Source organism: Somniosus microcephalus, chromosome 10, assembly GCF_052327205.1.
Source record: "Somniosus microcephalus isolate GS21.2 chromosome 10, FLI_Smic_1.0, whole genome shotgun sequence".
In the NCBI taxonomy this organism is placed as follows: Eukaryota; Metazoa; Chordata; class Chondrichthyes; order Squaliformes; family Somniosidae; genus Somniosus; species Somniosus microcephalus.
In genome coordinates, this window is record NC_140996.1 from 133,443,413 (window position 1) to 133,456,946 (window position 13,534).

Consider the following 13,534-nt stretch of genomic DNA (forward strand, 5'->3'; position numbering starts at 1 on the left):
GAAAAGGAAACAGCCTTGCAGACAAACAAGTGAAACGTTCAGTCTGCATTATACCCCCTCGAGAAGGGCCTGCCAATGTTAGTGTAATCACAAGGGCAGAATGGGCAGCTAATCAGGATGAGGAACTGATTCAGCTATTGGACCCAATAACAGAGAATCCACCAGAATGTCCACCAAGGTACTTTTACTCGGAAACCCCTACGGGAATTGTACTAGTTAAGTTGCCCAAAGGAAAGCGAGAAGTACCCCCGAGCCACAAACGAGAACAGCTTGTAAAAAAAGCTCACAAGGGCATAAGTCAATCATATTGTAGTGCCAGAATAATATTCTGCAAATTGACACCCTTATATTGGTGGCCAGGCATGCTTAAAGCCTGTAAAACATACGTGGCAAATTGTGAGCCATGCTATTCGACTAATAAGTCATCACTAAATTAAGCCACCACCATTGGCTCCTGTGAAAGCTGATGAGCAAATGGGAAAATTCTTTATTGACGTTATTTGACCACTTCCCCCATTTTTGGGATACAGGCATGTTCTCGTTTGTGTGGATGGATGCACTTCCTTCTACTGGCTGGTCCCCACAAACTGTTTCAGAAAACGCACTCGCCAGGGCTATTTCTGATATAATTACTGTAGCTGGTGCACCCAAAATCTTGCACTCTGTTAAAGGCAGAGCCTTTGTATCTAAGGTCTTCAAAGACTATTGCAAACAAAGGGGGATTGGGTTAGAACACAGCACGCCACATCATCCGCAATCAGCGGGGCTGGTGGAATGTAAAAAAGAATCGGGAAGTAATAAAGTTATTGGTCAAACTGTTGAGAATCAGGGAAATAAGTGGACCACCAGCATTCCGGAAATACAGCTATCACTCAATAATGTGCCCACATCTGCATCTGTGTCCCCTAAGAAACTCTATATTATCTGACGTATGGGGTTGAGATGCATACACTGCTTACCCATAGTTCTTTTATTGCCTCTACACACTGACTCCTTGACCCGACAGCGACAGTTTGATTTAAAAAAAAGTAACAGAGGAGATTCATTGAATTGATCAGAGGAAAAGGGAAGCAAATAGGCAGAATAAATTGACAAATAAAGTATGGCAACCCATAGTAAGAGAATGGGTACAGGAGAAGAAGTTCGAGCAGAAACCTGGTTTAAAATCAAGGTGGAAAAATCCTGTTCAAATACAGTCTGTTATTAACGAAAGAACAGTTCAAATAAATATTAACCAGCCGAATGGCAAGCATATTTTTTAAAATGTCTCCATAGACAATATCAAAAAATGTCCTGAAGGATACCAAAAAGGAGGAACAATACAAGGTGTAGTCATACACTTGTCTTTAAAGGCCTAGATTGGAATACGACACAGGAAATGGATGCGATTGAAATACTGATGACGGGAAGTCAGAAGGTGTCACCGACACTTCTACACGCTGCTTGGCAACGCAACAGGAATTGGATTTGCGAAAAGCAACAACCGAAACAAGGAAAGTTTAACGAGTTACTTCAGCGAAGGAGGAAGACACCGCGGATAACGAAGGAATCAACTAAGTGCCTGGCAAGGCCTTTACCACAACATACATCGGTACACATGCCAGAACAAAGGAACAGCGTGTCAAGCTTCAACTAATTTCAACTGACGTTTTCTTGATTCGTATGAATAACTCATCTCTACGGAACGTACATCTACCGATTGGACATTTTAAGGACATTGCTGTTTCACTAATAGCATAACGATGTACTTATCATCCTTTTAAATTGTGTACAATTTAAAATAAGACAAAACATTGTCCTAGGATGACTTCAAAGAAATTTTCATGTAGCACATGATTGTACATCTCGTGGACTTAATATGCTATTGTAACCTCATGAGCAATATTGACCAAACTCTGCCCTGATGTTATTAGCTCATCTTTTGGTCAAGGCGGGGGTGTGAAGGAATAGCCATGATTCAGAGAAATACACGATACTATGAACAGACTTCTAATATTATTAACAAAAGACATACTGGGTTTAAAAGACACAAGTCTCAGCAGACAGGCTGTAAACAGAAATACAGGCTTCTGAGAAAAGATCAGTTGATAACAAAGCTGTAAACAAGCTTTGAAATGGGAATTAGTTAAATATTCTAAAACAATGAAAGATTGAAGCAAACCATTGGTGCTTCCGAAGAGTCTAGAGTTTGGGCGTAACACAATGGAAGACCCAAGTGAAGTGTAAAGAGCTGTCACGATAAAACAGAAATACAAACATTAAAAGAGGCATGTGCCATGACATCAAGAAAAGAAACACCTGCTGGTCAAATAGTTTTATGTTAAACTTGGAAAACAAGAACCATAAGATTAAATATGCAACCAATTGAGATAGCTAGAAAACAAGTAAACCCACAGTTAAAGTGGTTTGATTTACATACCATACCAACAAGACTTTGAAGATATAACTTCAAGAGAGACACCAAGCAATTGCATTGTGTTTGTATTGAACATGGAGAATAAGGAAAGACACAGGCCCCGATTTTCTGGCAGCCGTCGGGCGGCTTTTCATGCGGCCGGGATCCGAAAATCGCGGAAAAAGCGGGTCAGGACCCCCCCCCCCGCCTGATTCCCCACCCCATCTGACTTTCGGACCGCCGTTTCTCCGTCACCTGCTTCAGTCCCGGCCGCCGCTGGCGGGACTGCTGGTCGGAGCACTAATCACCAAGGAAGATTTTCCGGGGCCGTTGCGACTTTGGGGCTCTCCCCACATGAAATACGCCTGCGGGGATCCCCGCCGATGAGAGCTGGCGTGAAAACAGCTGGCTTGCTTGCTTGCAGCAGCAGGTCACTGAGGGCTGAAGATATTTAAAGAGGCAGCATTTGCAGGCTGCAGGACCTTGTTGATCAAGGCTTGGGGGAACTTTTTGAAGCCTTAGGAGCAGCTGTAGAAAGTTGGAGCCTCACACACTTCTCCAGTGTGAGTTCCTGGGAAGCCCCTTTCACCACTCTAACTCAGCACCTCCTCAACGGAGGCATCTGCCAGAAGCATGGGAGGCCTTTGGTACCTTCCCTTCCTGGCATTAGAGGATCTCCAACAGCAGAGGCGGCAGCAGCAGAACCAGGAACAGCAGGATGAGCATCAGGAGCACCAGGCTGCTGCTCATTCACCTGAAGCTGCACACGCCAGAAGGGGCCAGCGCTTGGAAGTGGCTTGATAGCACCTTGCTGCGTTTTAGGGGGCCAGTGGGACCCGTTTCTGCACTGGCAGTCCTACTCAGAAGGACTTCCACGAAGATGTGGTTTCTCTGTTCAACAGATGGCCAACGCTCCTCAAGAGATGTCATTCTCTTATGAGCACTCACCATGTTTCCCGTACCCTGGCGAGTTATCTCCTCCATGGAGGTTGCCAACCTTTCCATGGTGATGTGTTCATGCACCAATAACTCCACAAAGGCTCTGCTCATGGTCGCTATGGACTCCTCCATTCACTCCACACTCACAGCGACCCTGGAGACAAAACCTGCCAGAGACTCCTGCATCTGTGCATGGAGATCCATCACCTCTTCTCTTGTGGATGAACCCAGAGGCAGAGGGTCGACATGCAGCGCAGCCGAGCTGAGCTGGCAGAGTCCTGCGCCCTCCGACGAGGACTCTCCACTGCTGTCCCTGTCTCCAGAATCTGCTGAGGCTCACTTGTGAGCTGTGAAACACCAGGTGACAACACTATGTCCCGAAGGTCCCCCCGATGTGTGAGTGTCTGTGCTGGTGCTGGGTGCGCTTACTTCTGCTGACGCTGTGCCCTCAGAGGTTGGAGCTTCCCCTGAGGAGTCTGGCTGCACAGCCTCTTCCTCCTCCACAGTGAGGACGGGGGCTCTGGATGGTACTGTGGGGGAGTAAAAGAAGGAGATAGAGATGTAATGCCAAGGTTCTTCTGGTGACTCCCAGCGAGTTGGCATCTGATGACACCTGCATCCATGCAGCATTGGTCTCAGTGGGGGGCCTCTTCCTCCCTGATCTAGGGAAGAGGACCTTCTGTGGGCCCTAACCCCATCCAATAATGCCTGCAGTGAAGCCTCGTCGAATTTGGAGGCAGCTCGGGGTCTGGCACTGGCCACAGCTGCTGCAGGCTCCTCTGCCTTCCTGTATGGTTCATTTGGAAGACTTCAGAGGATGCAGTGCTTGCTGTGGACCTTGAAAACACCACGAATGATGACATCACACTGTGGGAATTTCTGACTCGAATTGGACAATTAGCAAGGCTTCTCACATGCTGGGAATTAATTGGCCACTTGAGGGAAAATTGCGTGGAGCTGGCTGACACTTTTTTTATCTGTGTCAGAAACCCCACATTCGGGGAAATCCGACCATTCCCCATGCAAGCCGAAAATCGGGGCCACAATGTCTGCAAAAAAGCAGTTAAGCCAATATGAAGAATCTTCGATAAGAAAGGCATCAAACTGAAACCATAGCTGTCATTGTTTTTATGATGATTTTTGGAACACCTAAAAGTAGAGAAATAATTATGCATGCAATAGTTGAATTGATAGTAACGAAGAAAGCATTCAAACAGAGGGCTCAATAAAGACAATTAGTTGACATCAGCAGAGAATATCAAAGAAGAAACCAAAGCCAAAAGGGTATAAAAATAAGACCTTTTTAACAGAACGTCTTAATTCACTGAACGGGTAGGGCGTTTCTCAACTTTCCAGAGGCATCTCTGTAAGTTTTTATCTATGAGTCTCGGGTAAACCAAAGTATTGATTTTTGGTGGATGTTCTGGATGTAGATATAAGAAATAAGAAATCTAATGATGTTCTGGATTTAGAAATAAGTAAGAAATAAGAAATATAATGAAGTAAAGATTTGAGATTAAGGATCTCTGAGAAATAAGAAATGTAAGCTAATTGTACTTTGAATTGTTAATGTTGCGACTGAGTCAACAGATGTTAACTGAATGCCGGCTCTTAAATAAAACTATATGGGGGAGAAATTCTGTTGGTTGCGCCACCCATTAGCGCCTAAAGAGGCCGAGAAGTGTGGCGGTAACCAACTAGCGCCCGGGCGCAGCGAACCCTGCGCCTCTTCCCATATTGAGCGGACATATAGCGCCGGCGCAGGCAGATCATGATGTCATTTCAGTGTGCAACGCCTTTTGGGCGACATGGACCGGAAATTGAGTGGCGCCCCCCTCCGTTCCGCCTGGCACTAATAAGGACAGCTTACCTGGAACGTTCCCCAGTCACTGTCGGGCTGGGGGGGTGTTCTTTAAAGGGGACTGCTGTGGTATAAAAGCGGCAGCCATTTTTGGAGCACAACTTCTTCGAGAGTTACAGAGAGTTGCTGAGCTGCACACTGAGAGCCATTTCACCACTGAGCCAGCGCTGGCAGAAGAACTTCAGCCTTCTGACCATCACCTTGCTGTTGGTGAGCATTTCAAATGGGGAAACTTTCTGTGCGCACTTATTATGGGGGCTGCATTGGAGGGAAACGTCCTGCTGCTGAATCATCTGGAAAGGGCACAGAGACGCAGGGAGAGAGGGGCAGGCATGGCCAGACGGAGGAGGGCCAACAGACGTCGCCACATCAGACCTTACGCTGCCAGGGTTTTCTGACAGCAGTTTTCCTACATGAACATATCGGAGGAGCAGTGTATCAGAAGGCTGCACTTTAGAAAGGAGGTGGTGACTGAACTGTGCCACCTGCTTCAGCCAGCTCTGCAGCCTCAGATAAGGTGCAGGACATCTCTGTCGGTGGCTGTGAAGATGACTGTTGCCCTAAACTTCTACACAAGCGGCTCCTTTCAGGCTGCAACTGGGGACATAACCAACATCTCGCAGTTTGCAGTGCATTGCTGCATCCGTCAAGTGACTGATGCCCTGTTTAAAAGGAGATGGCAGTACATCTCCTTCCCAATGACCCCGGACAAGCAGCGGGAGCGCGCAGAGGGCTTCGCAGCAATAGCGGACTTCCCCATGGTGCAGGGTGCCATTGACTGCACGCACGTGGCTTTGCGGGCGCCTGTATTGAATCCGGAGGAGTTCCGCAACTGCAAGGGGTTCCATTCCTTGAATGTCCAGCTGGTCTGTGACCACCGACAGCTGATCCTCGCAGTGAATGCGCAGTTCCCAGGCAGCAGCCACGACGCCTTCATCCTGCACCAGACTTCTGTTGCAGACCTTTTCGAGGCCCCGGCTCACCCAGGAGGCTGGCTTCTCGGGGACAAGGGCTATCCTCTGTGCCCGTGGCTGATGACCCCGCTCCGTTCGCCCAGCACCCCTGCTGAAGAACGCTACAATGCGAGCCATCAGGCGACGAGGAACATTGTGGAGCACACAATCGGCGTGCTGAAGCAACGGTTCCGCTGTCTGGACCATTCCGGAGGAGCCCTGCAGTACTCGCCTGAGCGAGTCTCCCACTTCGTGGTTGTATGTTGCATGCTGCATAACCTCGCTATCCTACTTACCCAGCCAATGCCACCAGACATTGAAGCACCAGCAGAGGAGGAGGAGGAGGAGGAGGAGGACCAAGATGGGAGGGAGGCACAAACTGGAAGGGCCGTCTGTCAGAGGCTGATCAGAAGCCGCTTCTAGGCCCCTCTCACGGAATGCTTGCTGCCATTCCAAGAACAGGAATGGAACCGTTCTGGTACCCCAAAGCCTGTGAAGGGCAAAATGCATGTAAATAGCAGACATGGCCATTGTAAATAAAGAAAGTTGTTTATTGAACAAAATGTGCTTCCTTCCAACAAGACAAAGCAATGGCAACAGAAAGCAAAACTAACACACTGACACATAAGTGGCTCGCACACCCGGGAGACTGTCCAAAACATAACTAACATTCAGACCAGCATCCTCGGCCTTGATTTCTACAAATTAAACATTTCAGCAGCACCTTCTACTCTTTCCCCCTTGATGGTGATCTGCTTCTCTTGTGAGATTGGCCCCTTCCCTCCCTGCAGCTCCTCTGTAATGGGACCCCAGTGGCTGCAGCAAGGCTGGGGGAGGCCTGCTGACTGTCCGAAAGCGCAGATGCCCCTGAGGGACGGCCTGGACGACCTCTGGGCCTGGAGGGCCCGGCTGCTGACTGCTCCAACTGTGCATGGGTGGAAGCAATCTGTCCTGCAGGTGGTGGCAGCTGCAGTGGAGACGTGCCAGCGGTGGCATCAGGAATGCTGTCATCCTGAAAGCGGACACCAGCTCCCTGGTCGGCCGACACACTGGCACTCTGACGGGGCAGCACCACAGCATGCGCAGCAATCGGATGGTCCACAGATTGCTGGCCTGCTGTGGTGCTGCAAGGGCCCCGGGTAATCCTGCCTGATCCAGCGAGGGTGGCAGCAGTCAGTGGTCGCGTGGCCTCAATCTGTGTCTGCATGAGACCAGCGAGTGACTGCATGGCAGCACTCAGCAGTTGCGTGGCAGGTGCCAGTGCGTCAGTGAAGCCCTGGACAGTCCTTTCCAGTGCTGTCCCGAGGCCCTGGACAGTCCTTTCCAGTGCTGTCCCAAAGTCCTGCGCACTCCTTGCCTGTGCTGTCCCGAAGTCCTGCGCACTCCTTGCCTGTGCTGCGCCGAAGTCTTGGACACTCCTTGCCAGTGTCTCGATGGATTCAGGCATCCTTGCCACTGCAACCATGAGCTCAGTGTGCCTCAGCCCAGCCTGGGCACTCATTTCTGCGAGGGCACGCACTTCTTCTGCGCTCTGTGCAGCAGCACTTGCGGCCCGACTCACCCTCCGGGGAGACGGCCCCCGAGCTTCCATACCCCCCTCGCGTTGCTGCAGCCCGCTGGTTCCTGGAGCTGGTTCCTCCTCAGAGCATTCCCCCCCGCTCCCCTCCAGGGAAGTAGTCTCCCCAGTCTGCAGATGGGCTGGCTCACCTGAAGGTGGTAGGGATGGTCCGGATTCCTCCTGCTCGTCGCCTCCAGAGTCAGTGGTAGTGGCAGCTTGAGGGCTCGGCTCCCGAGCTGGTGATGCAGCATCTGAAAGCAGGGAGGATGAAGAGTGGCTTTAGCGAAAGGACAGGGTGACAGCAAGGGATGCATGAGTGCTGCAATGCACTGACTTGGGTCCAAAGTGAAAAAGCATTCTGGTGGGGGGAACAAGTGGAAGGAGAGAGTTCATAAAGGTGATGACCTTACCATTGCTGTGCACAATGGGGTCGACAGCTCCAGAGGTGACAGGACCACTCATCCAGCTTCCAACAATCTGGTGGACTTGCTCCTCGAGGTCTGTGAGGGTCTGCAGGTGAGGCCGGTCTCCTCCGGTATGAAGCTGCTCCCTATGGTTCCTGGTCAGCTTGGCCTGCAGGAGAAAGGATGGGAAGTGATGAAACATGCTGCCCTGAGCTGACATTACATGCCCCCCATGGTAGAATAGCCCTTACATTATGCACTGAGCTGAATGTGCACGTGTGTTTCCAGAAAGGGCCATGGGTGCTGGCTGGCAGATGGCCATTGGGGCTTCACGTACCCTCTGGCCATAAAGTCAGGTGCAGATGGAGGGATGAAGATGATTGTGAAAAAGGCACTCACCCTAACGACCCGAGTGAGGTCGTTGAACTTCTTACTGCATTGCACAGGAGTCCTGGGCACCATGCTGCTGGAGGTGACTCTTTGGGAAACCTCCCTCCAAGCTCTGCGGTATTCGGTCTGATTAGGCCTCCTGCCATTCTCCGGGTACAGCACAGATCGTCGGCGCTCCACCACACCAACCAGAGCATCCAATGCCCCATCGCTAAAGCGCTCCGCTCTCTGCCTGACCCTCTCCATGTCTTGGAAGTTTTGAACGCCACAGGTAGGTCACCGCCGATTTTGAGGCCTACAAGGCGCAGAATGTGGCTGCTGATGTTAATTGACCCGCCCCTTTAAGAGCTGGCCGGCGCCAGCGTGTCTCAGGGAAATCGATTATTGACAGCACCTGCGCTGCGCCCGGCCGCCAAGAAATTGAGTAGCGCCGCCGGGTTAGCGCCTTAAGAGTACCGTGCAGCACCTGATTTAGCGCCGCAATCACCTTCAGGGGCGCTGCAACCCAATATCGCTCGAGGTGGCGATAAATTGCGCTTGGCGCTAAACTTTGCGTGCCGCCAATACTAGCGCCCCAAACGGGGCGATACCGAATTTCTCCCCCACTATATTTCTAGAATTGTCTCAAAGAGTGAATCTGTATAGACTTGTGAACCCACAAATTCCGTACACTCTTTTGTAAGGAGTGGCAGAAATCTGCGGGGTATTCCGGACCTTATAATATCCGGAGGGTTACAGTCTAGGTCAACTTATTAAAAGTACTATCCAGAGGACAGTAACATTTTTAGTCGTTCCTTTCCTTTAGGGAGAGATAGCCTGAACCTTTAGACCCATTTAAGCATCTTATGGAATTCAGTTATCTCTAACTTAAGTTGAAGGTGAACGTCTGGGGAATACGCCTGATCTGGAATAGCCCAAAAGGGCTAGGACTGTAATTATCCCTTCAAGCTGGAGTGCTGAACTACAAAATAGCAGCACTGGCTTCAAATCAGCGTTGTACGCTGATTGACATTGTGATCTGCCTACTCTGCTTACTTCCGGCGGGTGTTCACTGTGCACTTTCTATCGCCCTCACCAGTATGGCCGCAAGTGTACGCACACAGAGCAGACACCATTTTGGACCTCTAGTGCCCAAATAATGGGTGCTACTGATCCAAACTTAGCTCCCGGAATCTCTGCCAGGTATGATTGTGTTGCAGGTGCCACAAGTGAGATAACTCATCCTGCAGAAATCCTACTTAGGTGGGAGATTTCCTTTGTGTGCTAAAATTACACATAGTGCACTGGGGATATCTTTCCTCTTGCCTTGAAATGTAAAAATGGATCATTGACATGAGCAGGTCGGTCTCTAGAATTCTGACCTGCTTAAAAATCAACATTTGCTACTCCCAATGATTTAGAGAATTTCTCCAGTGAATTCGCTGAGCCATACATGTACAGGCCAGGAATGTTCCCTACTTCGTCCCTAGTTGTGTGTTAATAACTAATCACAGCTAATGCACCAATAGAGGTACTATAATAGGCCACATTGTCCCTGTGTTAGGGAGTGAAAAATCAGAAAAGTTTCCCACACTTGATCGCTGTGAGATGACCCTACTGGAAGAGTGTCTGTGTGTGTGTGTCTGTTTGCATGTGTACTTATGTGTGTGTTTGTACACGCACGCACATGGATGAAGGGTAAAGACAGGATTGGGCTCAGCTATGATGACCCCATAGTCAAATAACCAACTGGCGCTCACTGTTAAGGCTCACATATAAATAAGATGACAATAAGGTGAGACACTGGAGAGCAAGTGTCATCATTAGAATCCGATTCCAGTATGGAGTCACACCTTCAAGACGAGAGGAGAGAAATTTATAGAGGAAAATTGGCAATAAAAACAGCATTTTGAGTCAATGTACAGCCAACTTTTCTAATGTAGATCCCTTCACTAAAATGAACAGTGGGGCTGAGAGGCTGAGGGAAAAGGTAAGTAAACTGTATTGTGGTTTAAAAAAGATATGAGGGCAATTTTATCCCAGAGTTGTAATTGGTCATTCATCTCATTTGTTGTTTGTGAGCCCTTGCAAATTGGCTACTGTGTTTGTCTACATATCAACATTGATGTACAGAACTGGAAATTTAAAAAAAAATCAGCTGCAGTGATGCCGTCATTGTGGTGTATGTAACCTGTTCCACCTTAAGAGAACTACCTTAAGAGATGTACTACTTTCTCTTGGCTGCTGTATACTGTAATACCGGTGGTGACCACACCGGTATATAAACGTTGTGTAGTGATTTGCTGGGCAGTTCAGCCCTGACCTCCGAATAGTAAAGACCTGTTAAAGTTATTCTTGTTGTCTGTGTCCAGTGATTTATAATAAGCATAACTGGGACACACAGACTCAACAGTGGCGACGAGTCCGATCTTACCCTGCGGCAGTTTTACATCCAAGGCAGCTTCGTCCTCAGAACGGGCGTCGAGAAGAGGCACCCGCCCTCATCATCCTGCTGAGCACCACATCGCACGGGAGGCATCGAGAACCCGGGTTAAAAAGAAAAATTCTGACCACGAAGCCCTCCATCAGCGACAGGCAGTGATCATCCCTTCTACCACGGTGGTGGGTAAGCCGATCAGCGACACGAGCAGAAAGTCGGCCGCGTTGGCTGTGGAGTAGGGGAGGGAAAACGGAGGAAAAAGGGCGGAGAACTCGACCGCGGCTGGTGAAAAGGGCCGGGCTGCAATCGGGGCCGAGAGGCGCAGCGACTGGGGCAGCGTTAAGGCCACGAGAACCGCGGAGAACTCAACCGCAGCCGGTGTAAAGGACCGGCCTGCAAGCGGGGCTGAGAGGTGCAACAGCAGGGGAAGCGTGAATGCCCACGGGAACCGCGGGGGAGCAAAAAGCAGCGTCGGGGAATTGAGAACCGCTGGGGAGGCGAGAACGGCAGCAGCACGGCAATCGCCATTGCAGCCAGCGGGGGAAGAAGGCAAACGTGGGAAGCCGCCATTGTAGTCGGCGGGGGAAGAAGACGAGCATGGGAAAAACCACCAAGCGCGGGAAGCCGCCATTTTAGTAGGCGGGGGAAGAAGACAAGCGCGGGAAGCCGCCATTTTGGGAAAAAGAAAATTTAAAGAAACTTGCAAGGATGCCTAAACATGGTAACATCAATGCTTTTGATAGCGATGTCGAAGATTGGGCCACGTATGTAGAACGCATGGAAGTTTATTGTAAAGCAAATGAGGTACCAGATGATAAGAAAGCACTAACCTTATTAAACTCAATGGGTGCGAAGACGTACGGGCTATTGAAGCACCTTGTATCACCAGATAAACCGGCAGATCAGACTTTCGCGAATATTGTTACTGTCCTGAAAAATCATTTAAACCCCACGCCGCTGCTGATAGCGGAACGATTTAAATTTTACAGAAGAACGCAGCTGAAAGAAGAAAGCAACGCTGAATTCTTAATTGAACTGCGTAAGCTATCAAAGTACTGTCAGTTTGGAACAGGACTAGCAGATGCGCTGAGAGATAAATTTGTGTGTGGATTGTTAAAAGAAGGAACACAAAAGCGACTGCTAGAGGAGAATGATCTTACGCTTGATAAAGCTGTCACTATTGCAGCATCGCACGAAGCCGCAGCGAGAGGCACTGCGGAAATGCAGCTAAGGTCATCGGAACTCAGCACCAATCAAATGGCCTTGGGTGCAGTAAAGTGTTATCGTTGTGGAAAGACAACGCACGATCAGAACCAGTGCTGGTTCAAAAATCAGGAATGCAGAAAATGTGGCAGGCTTGGTCACATAGCTAAAGTATGCCGGTCAGGAAAGAAGACCAGCAACAAAAAGTCACCGCAGGAAAAGTGCAGAAAGGTTCACAAGGTGACAGAGAACAGTTCGGATGAGCAGAAGAAGTCAGATTCAGACTCCAGCAGTAAGGAACTGGGTTGTCTAAGAGTACACAATATGGGTAATGAAGCAGACCTCCAAACTATCTGGGTCACACTTAAGATAGCAGGAGTCCGTGAAGATGGAATTGGACACTGGATCGGCATTAACGGTCATGAATAAGCAAGATTACAAAAGGTTATTCCCACATATTCCCCTACGGGATACGGAGATTGTATTGAAAACATACACGGGGCAAAGAGTATACCCCATCGGAAAGATAAAGGTAAAGGTGGTCCACAAGGGCAAAGAAAGCCGAGGAATGGACTTATATGTGCTACCTGAGGGAGGTCCACCACTACTGGGACGGGAGTGGATCAGAAGAATAAATATGGACTGGCATTCCTTAAAAGCACTAATGGTAGATTCCGGTAAAAAAGATGTCAAACCTAAACGATTGTCCAGAATATTGGACGATGCTAAAGAGGTGTTCCAACAGGGACTGGGAACACTGAGAGGAATTACGGCAAACATCAAGGTTGAAGAACATGCAAACCCGGAATTTTCAAAGCCAGACCAATACCTTATGCGATACGACCTGCTGTGGAAGCTGAGCTGGAAGGGCTAGAACATTCAGGAGTACTGTCTAAGGTGGACTGGAGTGAGTGGGCCACGCCCATTGTTCCCGTCATGAAGCGTTCATCGAGCAACAAGCTGGGGGAACCGGGGAAGGTTCGCATCTGTGGAGATTTCAAGATCACTGTTAATCCGGTGCTTCACACTGTGCAATATCCGCTTCCGCGGATTGAGGATATCTTCGCTTCGTTGTCTGGCGGGAAACACTTCACCAAGATAGACCTGGCGCAGGTGTACTTACAGATGGAAGTTGAGGAAGAGTCACGCCAGTATCTCACGATCAACACGCATAGAGGCTTGTATCGGTATAATAGACTGGTTTTTGGAGTGGCATCGGCTCCAGCAATTTGGCAGAGGGCCATGGAGCAGGTATTACAGGGAATTCCAGGCACACAATGTTACCTGGACGATATTCTGATTACAGAAGATGATGATGAGGAACACCTTGCAAATTTGGAACTGGTGCTCACCAGATTGAAAGAATATGGACTTCGAGTTAATCGCCAGAAATGTGAGTTCTTTCAGAAGCG